Consider the following 8,058-nt stretch of genomic DNA (forward strand, 5'->3'; position numbering starts at 1 on the left):
AATGGCACTGTCAGCTGAGAGCGAGACAAACTGGTGGAGCAACGACGATGTCGAAATGGGTGAATTTAATCTATCATACGAAAGCATTGATGTGGATTCTGATACAGAATTACTTAATGCAGTTGACCAGATGGAGAAATCTGTGGGTCTGCTCACAGAATTTCCAGTTTGGCATGAAGATGCTGTTGCTACGGTAAGCTTCGCCAACCGATGGAAATATTGCAATTACTGCTGTGATAACCGATAAATACAACACTATTTGATGACTCGGGACCAGGAATCCAGCAATATTTCCCTAAAACTACGGTCTGCGTAACAGTTTTATCGAGCTACATTATTATGCGGGTTTAGATGTAGCCTTCAGTGGTGAAGCGGTCTTTCGCTGAAAACACAGACCCAGGTCCAATTACTTACAGAAAAATAAACCGTGCAAACAATGGAATTGGATTAGAATGGGAATAACCCCCTTGAGTCTGATGGGGGGTTATGTTAATTATAAAGTGAGAAAGATAAACAATAAAATAAGAAAAAACACTATCCCAAATTTTATTCAACAAATCGAACAAGATAAACCTTTTTGATTGGCTCCAAAGTTTGCTGGATTCTTTTCTGACCCAAAGGCTACATCTAAACAAAATTTAGTCGCAATATGTGCTTCACTTTTACCGTCAGCAGTGGATTTTACATAACCTCCACCTCCCTCTGGATGTTGGGAAATTCAACAAATGCACATATTTGTTTTGGTGTAAAAACAAACAGTTGTAACAGTTGTAAAAACAAACATGATAACTTGATAAACACTGAACCTATCCACTCTAAACTTTGCAGGCACCATATTTCCCAGAGTACGATTTTATTTGTTTGTTTGTTTGTTTGTTTTTTCATTAGTTTGGGAGATGCTGCAAATTATATTCCAAAGTGACCTATATGAAAAAAATACTGCATTATCATCTATGGCCACGAGATGGCACCATCTACACACACAACAAGCTGCTCCTATATACTGAAGAGGTGCGGGAATTCACACTCTGTATGCTCGCCACATGAAAAACTACGCTCTAGAATTAAAAATATGGAATATAACTTTAATATTGCTTGGCACAACACTTGTTTGGAATGTGTGAGACAAGAAGAACAGTAACAAAAGGTCACCTAAGCTAAGGAAAGTCCATTGCCTTCTACTAATATTTAATCCAAGATTTTTCAAACATTTATCTCATATATGATGATCTGTTCTGTAGCCAAAAGAAGCAGTTTACCAGCATTTAGCGCCTGTTACAATTGCCATGGTTAGCTTGTTAGCTTCTGTTAGCTAAAGCAGTTTTTGCATGATAAATAAATGTATGAATAATGTTCTTAGATTTTCAAACGTTTAATTACATTGCACATTTACCTCATCCATGATTGTTTGTTTAATAGACATAAGAAGCAGCTTACTCACATTTTGTACCTGGTACAATAACAATAATTAGCTCAGTTTCTGATTGCTAACAGTCTTTACCTTATAAATAATGTGGCAATTCAATTAAGTTTGCTTCTTACTACATAAAGCAATAGCACAACATTTAAAAACTGAATGCAACTTATACCCAGGTGCAACTAAGTATGTTTTTCTCTCCATGATGGTTTTTGGTTGTTTTTTAAGATGCGCCTTATGCTCTGGAAAATACAGTATGTAGTGGTACCTTAACATAAAATCTATAATGAGTTCACATATGGAGATTAAGCTCATGGGTTGGTACAGTTCTAATATTTCTAGGTTGAGTAAATATCATACAAGCAAAACCACTGATTCTTGAAGATTTAAAAAAAAGCATGTTCAGTAATAAAATTTTGGCAGAGCTGATTTCATGTTCAGCAAAGATGTCAAAATTATACACTGATGTATTAGCTACAGTGTTGCCACGGTTACTTTGAAAAAGTAATCCAATTACTGATTACTGATTACTCCTTGAAAAAGTAACTTAGTTACTTTACTGATTACTCAATTGTAAAAGTAACTAAGTTAGATTACTAAATTAGTTAGATTACACCCTTTCTTGACTTCAATGAAAAAAAATTCTTGTTTTATAAAAAGTAAAATAAAGACCTCTTTCTTGACCTCATATTTAATTGTTGACAGCACTGTAACAGTAAAACTTGCAATTTCTAACCTACATTGTTTATAAATTTTTCTAACATTTAAATTCTCTCTAAACATTTTACTTGTCAAAATTGTTATTATTATAAGTAGTATTAGTAGTTGTAGTTAAAAAAGGCTTCAAAACTGGACCTTTAATCTAGGGGTGTTGTGGGGGAGCACATCCTTGCCCCACGCCCCCATTCCATCTGGATTCGCTCCTGCTTTGGTGTTTGAGCACAAAGAATGGATAACATTTATTTATGCAGAAAACATGACCAGATTTACAGGTAAGAAAGTTTTATTGCGTTTTGCACATCATGTGGTCCTCAGAAAGAGAGTTTAGGTGCATTTGAGTGGAAAATAGTGTTAGTTGTTGATGCATTGCGGATCAGCTGTTTTAACGAGCAGATACGGAGCGGCTCCGCTCAGAATTCTAAATAAATGAGGAAAAAAAAGCATAAAAATGTCTTTGTAAAGCTCAGTGCAGGTGTGCTGTTGTCACCATGCTTTAAGAGGTGGGGACGAGTTGTAGCTGCTGCAGAAACCCGTGGATGAAAAGCTCACAGCTCGCTGAAAGTGGGCAGTTCAGTCGAACCCCGACTTCCTGCCCACGGACCAAGTTTAATGCTGCTATCGACCCACAATGCAAAAATAATAGTAATGCACAGTGACTTGGAGAAGTAACTTTAATCTGATTACTGATTTGTAAAGATTAATACGTTAGATTACTTGTTACTAAAAAAAAGTGGTTAAATTAGAGTAACGCGTTACTAAGTAACCGGCATCACTGATTATCTCTAAATATCTTTTTATGTAAATATATAATACAGTGAAGTGTCTGTGGGGACACACTTTGGGCATCATGCAAGAATCTTTTTGTAAACGTCTTTTAAATTTCTTGTACCTTTTGAAGTCTTGTACGAACATGTCAGATTCAGTAACCACTTGTATAACCAGTAAGTTACACGTAAACGTCCTGAATCTTGCATCTCTGTAAATCATTTAGCATTCATAAGAAGAGTGAATGGAGGGTTTTGATTTTTATTTTTTTTTGGTCTTTTTTTCTCCTTCCGTATCAGAGTGTTGACTCCGTGCAGGAATCTGCTCTACTACTGAGCGCTGTTCTGTTTGAATGTTGTAACCTTGAACAGAGTATTCAAGTAAATGTGCCACGAATATGCAGGTAAGTACATGCTCTGGGAGTTAATACAGTGAAGTACTCTCTAACACTATGGAACATGCTTGCAAAAGCATTAATGAAGGTGGATTAACGTCTTCCTGTGAAAGCAGCCGCGGCAGCTTCACCTCTTCTTTGCTCCTCCGCGATCTCTTACTGCCATCAAACTTTCCCCAAGACGAGTCTCAAGCTGAAATAAAATTGATAAGTACACAAATATGCCGTGCATAAAAGGCATTCGGCAGTAAATAAGACACATGAAAATTTTTCTTTTCCTCTGCCATTTTGCTAAGCGTACAGAAAACGCTCACAACATTTTCACCCAGACGGACGAGGCGTTGCCTCCAATCCTTCAATAGCACCCGTAATAAAGTGCAGATTTATGGCAAATGTTTTCACGTTTCGCCTCTATCAGTGCCCCTGCTTCAAAATTAATTATTGATTAATCACTTTGGTTTTTAAGCAAAAATGCAGACCAGCAATATCAAACTTACAAAAAAATGATTATGCCACCCAAATCCTATTTATCCCGCCCATTCATTACTATTGTATTGACAAGGACCAAGTTGCTAATCACCAAAGCTGAAGAAATAAGGACTGTCAGCATTTCCGGGCCAAAGCAGATATATAAATATATACATGCACACACACACACACTAGGATGTAAGTTAATGGATTGATCAGAGTGAGAGGCGGAGACGGCTAACCGTGCAGCAGAAGGTGCATATGCATAATCATCAGTTTGCTTTAGTCTCAAGTCTACAGCAAAAGAAAAAAAATGACATGATGACATCATGCACGATGCGTGTACATCCATGTGTGAGCCTGCGTGCGTTGGCATGTGCTTGTGTGCCCACATATTGAAACTGCAGTGCGATTGCCAGTACAGGCGTCCAGCGGTAAAAGGTCAGTGCGAAGTTTAGATGGCGTGTACCAGGGGCCTTAAGATATTCATAGCCAGCGTTAACATAATGAGATGAAACTGGTAAATATTTGCTGATCGTCTGAAAAATTCCAACCATGCTGGGAGGCTATTTTGAATACAAAAGATGTCAGGGGAGGATGATAAGTCAGGATGGGGTTGCAGGGGGGCACCTGATAGCTAATTAGTACATTTGCCCAAATAATTAGAATGAGCACTCATGGCTGATATCACACAGGAGAGCAGTGTGTGCAGCATTCTGAACGGGGAAATATGCATTTCCGTGGCTGCTGGTCACTTATAATCCCGCACACAGGGGCTTTTAATGGACACATTTGCCGTTGCTGCGTATTGGTTAGCTATGATTGAGATTGGCAGGTTCAAACACCAATGAGGGAACACTTCTTAACTGCCTGCACCAAAGGATTTTCAGTTCATTTCTGTTATTGAATGCCAACAGAAGTTCAAACAGGGTTAAAACAGTTGTGCAAACAAGCACCTGGATGAGTTCTGATTCTCCAGCCTGTACAAGTGGAGGTCCAAGTGTCTATTCAAGACTTCAATGATTCAAGTCAGGTCTGGTAGCGTACGCTGGTGCTGCATGTCTGTCCTGATTGGACACCACACAGGCAAAAAAACTGGTCCATCCCCACTTCCCATAAGTAGCCAACCACCTGTTGCAGCCAGGTGATATGTGGCGTGGGTGGTCCCTTGGACTTGTCCAGGTGTTGAGGTTCTCAACATGAAGTTCTGAGCGCTTAATCAAGCTGAGAGAGGCATGCCACATGAGCATCATGTTGTAATTAACATTCCCTCTCAATGCAACTCATAAGCCACCTTGACACCTGTATGAATTTGATTCCCGCACTGGCACCCAATTTTGCCACCCGAACGGAAATTCGACCCACATTCGGGAAATGGCGAGGTGCATTCCAAATAGTTGCGGCCAGCCCAAATGCAGCCAGCCCAAATGCAGCCCAAATGTTGAGCACATGCACTCAATTGTTGAGGTGCGTTCAAGGTGGAAATCAATCGAACGGCAGTCGAGGTGGACTCTAACTGGATTCTGACTGCGTTCTAAATATTCTCATGGCATCAAAATAGCAGTTGAAACAGTCTGATCACCTTTGAGGGAAATCCACCATGGACAGGCACGTCAAATCCGGACGTGCACCACCAGTGCATCCCGTTCAAAGTAAATTTTTGCGGCAAAGTAAATTTTGTTATGTGCAAAGTCTGTGGCATGCATTCATCTTGTGAACTGGATGTGAACATTGTGCAATCGAACCGAAAAGCCCAAGTGTCACTGTGTGTCAATGCGTCTCAGTGCTGCTGCGCACCACAGCGCAGCGCCTCTGAACAAGGTGTTACATCTGTAATACTCATGATATTACAGATACATCATCTCACACATAAGATGGAATGGACATGCAACTGTTTTACCAAGCCATTACAATATAACAAAAATAAATATTCACCTTTGACGCAACTCCAAATGCATAGCCCAGCATCACAACACGCGGCATCCAACCGGTGCACGTGCATGTGGCTGGATCATCTGATCACTTTGGTGCTCCTGCGTGGGCTCACATCATCTAATCACTTCAGTGTGTGTGTATGAGCCCGTCAGGACAGTGGAGCGTCTGGCTGTCTGCTAAACAGCTGGTTTCCTGGAGAGACAGAAAGCGAGAGAGTGAGAGAGAGAGAGAGAGAGAGAAAGAGAGAGAGAGAGAGAGAGAGAGAGAGAGAGCATGCGACAGATTTAGTCCTATCTCACATATATTAATCTGAACATCATATATAATATTCCTCAAAATACATGTTGTGTCACCAGCTGATATACAGCCAGTAAATGATGATGATAGTTGTACCCTGTAGCTGCTGCGGATCATTCTGGCTGGATGTGGCGTGGGCCGCTTGGAATTCACTTCCGACCGCGATCAGCTTGTTTTGAGTGCTGTTGGGGTGCCGTTTCGAATATTTAGATTGCGGTCAAACTGCACTTCGACCGGCGTTTGACATTTTCCCATCTCAAATGCACCTCGACAGTAGAGAGCATGTGCTCTACCTTCTGGCTGGCCATGCGATTGTGTCCGACTGTTTAGACTGATCTCAGAATGCTGTCCGACATTTTCGACTACACCTCAACACTTTCCAAATGTGGGTCAACTTTCCATTCGTACAGCATTCTGGCTCATTTGACCTCTGGTGTGATGGGGGGTATTATTCTTACTGCTGTATTATTCTACTGTGTTCCACCTACATTTGAACTGTTCGATAATATCTGTGCTAAGTCCTTATTTTATGTTAGTTATCAAGTATTTGCTTTTGCTATTTGATTGGAAGTCTCTGGGATCTGGTTTAACGTTTAAATATGAGTTAATTTTTCCTTCCATTATTTATATCTAAGTTTTAGATACAGGGAGGGCTCCCCCTATCTGTGAGAGCCAGTAACATTAGAAATATGAGACTAAAGTACACCCATTGTAAATGCCCACATTGTATAAAAAATGTTGTATGACCCATTTTCTGGGCCTTTCACAAGATGGACACTGTCTGTGGGGGTCCCGTCCGGTTTTCATTGTGACCTTTAATAAATCCAAAATGAGGGATACAATGATTTGGTTCTTGGAAAGGGGCAGAAATTACATAAAGAGCCGGGAGAAAATACAGAACTGTGTTTGGGCTCTATTGCGCACAGCATGTGCAGGGCTCTTTCAAGATGGGTTGGGGCACAATATGAGTATTTGGACAGCATTCTTAGGCATTTCTGATTCCCTCCCAGTTATGGCAGAAATTGTGTTTTTTTTCCCATTCGGCCTGATTCGGCTTCATTCGTGCTCATTCTTGCTAAGTGTGACGGGGCCTTAAAGACTGCATTACAGAAAAATCAGTGTGCTTTGGTTAGAAGTTGATTTGAAGCACATCATTGAGATTACATGTTTGACAAAGCAGGATAAATGACAACAGAGGCCTTGACTCAGCTGTTAGCATACTGGAATACTGAATAAATACACAGAATACAAGTTTTTCAGTATGTCATGAATCCAAGGGAAGAGTCTGAGACTACGTCAGACCAGCTGTAAAGTATAGATATCTGTGCACAACTCTAGTAACTTAGCTTGTGGCATTTTGAGAGGAGATCAATGCGATATCTCAAACAGATATGAAAATATTAAAAAATGTATTTTGTGGATGCTGTACTCAATCATTGTAGAAGAAGGAGCTGAGCCAGAAGGTGAGCTTCTCAATTTACCAGTGGATTTACACTCCTAACCTCACCTATGGTCATGAACTTTGGGCAATGACTGAAAGAATAAGATCATGGATACAACTAGTGGAAATGAGACTCCTCCATTGGGTATCTGGGCTTACACTCCAGGCCAGAGTGAAAGGTTCAACTATCCGCGAGGGACTTGAAGTAGAGCTGCTGTGTTAGTCCATCAAAAGTTGCTATCTGAGGTTCAGGCATCTGGTGAGGATGACCCCTGGTCATCTCCATAGTGAGGTCTTCCAGATATGCCCAACTGGGAGAAGGCGCCAGGGAAGACCCAGGATGTGCTGGAAGGATGATATTTTCCAAGCTGGCTTGGGAAAGCCCTGGGATCCCAGAGTAAGAGTTGGAAAACTTGGTCAAGGATAGGGAAGTGTGGGGTGAGCTGCTTGGTCAACTGCCACCGCGACCTGGACCTCAGAGGCAGCTGACAGTACCGGCAGGCCAAGCGTGCCGCAGCCCGTGTGGTCGCAGAGGCAAAAACTCGGGCCTGGAAGAGGTTCGGGGAGGCTATGGAGGAGGACTATCGGTCGGCCTCGAAGAGATTCTGGCAAACCGTCCGA

Source organism: Thalassophryne amazonica, chromosome 2 (genome assembly GCF_902500255.1).
Source record: "Thalassophryne amazonica chromosome 2, fThaAma1.1, whole genome shotgun sequence".
In the NCBI taxonomy this organism is placed as follows: Eukaryota; Metazoa; Chordata; class Actinopteri; order Batrachoidiformes; family Batrachoididae; genus Thalassophryne; species Thalassophryne amazonica.